The sequence below is a fragment of the Branchiostoma floridae genome, chromosome 3, assembly GCF_000003815.2.
Source record: "Branchiostoma floridae strain S238N-H82 chromosome 3, Bfl_VNyyK, whole genome shotgun sequence".
NCBI classification, from domain to species: domain Eukaryota; kingdom Metazoa; phylum Chordata; class Leptocardii; order Amphioxiformes; family Branchiostomatidae; genus Branchiostoma; species Branchiostoma floridae.
In genome coordinates, this window is record NC_049981.1 from 11,548,633 (window position 1) to 11,553,355 (window position 4,723).

The following is a 4,723-nucleotide window of genomic DNA, read 5'->3' on the forward strand; positions in this document are numbered from 1 at the left end:
ATGATGCCAAATGGCTGACGAAAATTTGCTTGTGCTGGCCCTGCAGTGTTGCTTATACCTTTCCTTTAGTGGTTGGCTTGTCTCCCCGATGTAGGTCTCCTTGCACTGCGTGTCATCACATTTCAGTCTGTAAATGACATTAGATTTGATGTTTTTGTTGAGTTTGTCTTTTGGGTGCACAAGTCTCTGTTTCAACGTTGAGTAGGGTTTGAAATTTGTGGCGATGTCTTGACTTTGTAGGATCCGTCTTATCTTTTCTGAAACCCCTTGAATGTAAGGTATTGTGATGTTAACAGTCTTTGTGCGGTCCAACTGTGATTTCCTTGGTGGTTTCCTAGATTCATGTGAGGGTTTCAGAGCTTTATTGAAAGTCCAAGGCTTGTATCCACACTTCGATAATGCCGTCCTAAGATGCTCCTGTTCTTTAGATTTATCTTCAACAGATGTGACAATAGTATCTGCTCGGTTGAACAAAGTTCTTATGACGCCGAGTTTTTGTTCCAGGGGGTGGTGAGACTCAAAATGGAGATATTGATCTGTATGCGTTGGTTTGCGGTAAACTGACAAGTTGATGTGACCATCGTTCTCTACCCGTAGTTTGGCATCCAGAAAAGGTAATGTGTTATCATGACTCATCTCCTTGGTAAACGTAATGTATCTGTCAACATGATTGATATGTTGGAAAAAATCATCGGACACTTCTTTCTTTAGTTTACAGCAAGTATCATCAACATATCTGTACCAGAAAGCCGGAGGGGGGCCTGGGAAACTGCTGAGAGCTTTTTCCTCAAACTTCTCCATGTAAAGGTTAGCTACTATTGGAGAGACAGGCGAGCCCATGGCACAACCATGTAGTTGTTTGTAGAATTTGCCATCATAGGTGAAATACGTACATTCTTGTTTATTTAGAACACTGTTTAGAACACCTCTGTAGTTACCTACCATGTTTAGAACACCTCTGTAGTTACCTACCATGTTTACTTTAGAACACCTTAGCCGTTACCTTTTTTGTTTATTTAGAACGTAAGAAGTATTCTTTATTCCTCAGTGTTGTAAACTTTTATTTTTATTTCACTGAAGAAGAACGACGGAGGTCGTTTGAAACGTCTGAAGTAAATTTGATTTATCCAGAAGTAGAGATTCAACTTTCATCTTTTCATCTTCGCCTGTGTTTCAGAGTGATATGGCAAATATCGTTGCGTACATTCGAGTGGGTACAATCAGTGCGGTATCAGGCAGGAAAACCTGCCTCAATCGCAGAAATGATTATGCTGATAAATGAGGCTGTCATCGCTATTGCTAAAGAAGGCAATACACGCAGAATTACATCCTAAAATAATGACAAAATGCAGCATGTCTTATCTGTTTTGGCTCTCCCTGCACGCTAGCAGACCAATACCGATGAGGGAACCAATTATTTCGCGGTCGGGGTTGAACTTCTGGATAAAAATAATTACAATCAGATATTCAGACTAGTAATACCAATCAGAAAGTATCGACCAATTGAAGCTTGACTGTCAAATGAACTTTAAAAATGTTCTCCGTAGATGAAGTACATTAAATCAATTGTGTAAAATCTTTACGCATTTTGACCTTTACCTTTATACAGCCTAGGGTGTCATCGGTCAAGTTCAAGTTGAAAGACATGAAAGAGGAAAATCAATCGGACAAATGACCCATGACGTCCAAGTGCCACTTTTAAATGTTTCTCAATACAGAATGTGTGCCCAGGGTAGTTGTGCTTTACATAAACGAGGCACAGAAGTAAGTTCGGAGCATTTTTTCGCTCGTTCATATCTCCATGAAAACTTAATAAAATACATAGCATCAATTATGATTCAAAAACCTGTTTATGGCCTTTGCAATTGTTATGATCGGCAAACGGCCAGTCATGAGTTGAGCATCAGGGCTTCTTATGTGAGTGGGTCGTGGCGGAACATTATCTTTTACATATGACAATTGTTTTTTTAAACAATTATCAGCACAATGTGCTATATCAATGGGCAGCTTCAATATTGCCACTAAAAATGACACCCCGTTTTGTTCTGATCACGTTTTTGTGCAATAAGCACCATGACTGATTTTGTGGTGGGTGGCCCAAAGAAACGTGTCAAACTTCCCCTGCTCACACCAGACACTGTATTGGTTGGGAAATGTCGTCGTTTTTGACGCATTGGCGTATCTGGTGTTCAACCTTTGAATGTAGGATCATGTCATATGTAAATGATATAATCTTCAAGAGAAATTTCAATGTACATTACAGTAACAATGAATGTATAATTTTTTAGATGGAACTTTCCGTTGTTATTTTTTTGCGTTTCGTCCGTGACTTTATATAGTCTATTGTCTCATCCGTCAAGCTGAAGTTGGAAAAACATGAAAGCAGAAAATCAACCGCGAGCAAACCCGAAAGCTTGAGGGACAAGGAACCAATTTGCCGTGGACGATTTATTATCATTCTTGTATAGATGTTGGATTTGAAGGCCGTCAAAGATCTGTTTTGTCTGGCAAAATGCCTGATATTGGAAAATCTCTGCTACCTGTGGCTGTATCTGACTGTTTCTAGCGGATAACACACTTATCTACATTGCAAGGGCAGAAGGTACCAGATAACATTGTATCGATTTGATTCTGGAAAGATTGCCGCTGACGGAGAGCGACCGAGAACTATCTCTTCAGAACTGACTTGAGTTTAAGATACCATTTGTTGTGGCCAGATTACATCACTTTTTATTAGGTGAGAAGGATGTTTTTGGACTGACGTATCAATTGATACACGATACGTATCAAGTAGTCTGTGTAGCAAGGTTTAGAGAGCTTATTCTTTTATCATTTGTAATTGCTTGATGGGGGTGGTTGCTGAGGCGTTCACCACGGTTGGTTGGTTGCTTGGTTGGTTGTTTGGTTAGTTGTTTGGTTGTTTGGTTGGTTGGTTGGTTGGTTGGTTGGTTGGTTGGTTGGTTGGTTGGTTGGTTGGTTGGTTGGTTGAATGGTTGTTTGGTTGGTTGTTTGGTTTCTTATTCACCAAAGAAACCGAAAATGAAGATCAAACCTCCAAATATTCAAAGAAACATTATTGCTATACTATGGGCCTTTATAAGAACATAAATCAAGCCGTACCAGAGATTGAAGTACCTGGAAAGTCCATCGCAACCAGTAACCCTGGGATTTGTAAACCCCTCGCCGGCAAAGTCAATAGCAGCTTAATGTGTGTGAATGGACCTCCAACTCATTCGTGCCCTACAGATATTATCGGTGGCGCAAAGCCACCCTACACATAAAGCAGTCCACTTTGATGTGTCCATTAGAAAGGTGCGCCTGTCTACTATACCTCGAGCTGGGACGTATTAGGTCTAATGGACTTAGGAAGACGAGAAGAGGGCGCGGAACTCCAGACTAGGATGAAATGTGGAAATAGCGCTTAATACTTGCACCACATTGGGATATTTGTTCCCTATAATGATGTCCCACCTGGACCATAGTACGTCATATATAAACCGGGTGTTCCAGGGCGATACACATCAGGCTATCATTCTATGGTAATGGGTTAATTATGTGTAGTCTGGGCTACATTTGTCATTTTCTAGATTTCTTTGAGAAGCTCCTCCTAGACTTGTACACTTGATTGACGAGCACTGGTGTGCTATTTCCGGGCGGAAAATCACCTTAGTGATGTCCCTGTAGGTAAACTGGTAGTAGTCTCACAAAATGAGCTCCAGGTTGAAATCAGTTGGTAACTGGGAGATCCCGTTTCAAATATCCTGGGCAAAGCATCGTTGTTGGGGCTACACTTAGTTTTTCTGAAGGGATACGTAAAATGGGAGTCCCATGTTCGAGGAGGTGCCTCTAGCACGTTAAAAGTGAAGGGTTAGCAACCCCTCCCTGTAAAATGTACCTTGCTACAGAAACATTAAGGAAACTTGCTGCCCTAGGTGCCACTAGGCACTTCTAGGGTCTGAACGAATAAGTGAACGCACAACTTGAAAGTAATGCTCTAGACTACGCGTAGGAGGAAAATATGCAGACACACTAGGTCTGCTCGGCTAATCGTAGATTGAAAAATCAACAATAAACAGGGAGCCCCATGCATTTCAAGAAACTACTTCTCGTTTGACACTTAACGTTTGGCACTTAGAAAAGTCAAGTATCAATGCAACCGACATTTATCATGTAATGAAGCAGTAGTGAAGTGCGCGATTCTGTCCATGGATAAAGCTTCTCAAGCGTACAACAGGGTCCCAAATGAATATTCAAAGAAATACATTAACCAGCTACCTATAGACATCCTCTAACGGAAACAACATCAAAGAAACCCGTAATAAACATGAGCATAACTTCCTACACCCCCCCCCCCCCCATGAAACGAGACGGGGACGTTACAGATCATTTGCAATATTTGATCAACTGCTGAATTACCTGTCTGCAAATGATCAGGAATAAAATGACGCCACAGTCGTCGCTTAAGACTAGTGTCAGAACATTTAAAACTATGCGTTAAGTCAAATTCTTCGTGTTGGCAACTGCAGTTTAACTATCCCTCTTCACAATATTTATATTCTCCCAACTTGGAGAGCGCAACCATTGATGCAAGAAGGTGCTGATGAGAGACTCAGAGGCACGATGCAACTCGATTCAAAGGGAGCTTTATTCACACACATGTGAAGTACAATCAAGCCATGATGGAAGAGAGTGACCACGTGACCCTTGACACTGACGTCACACA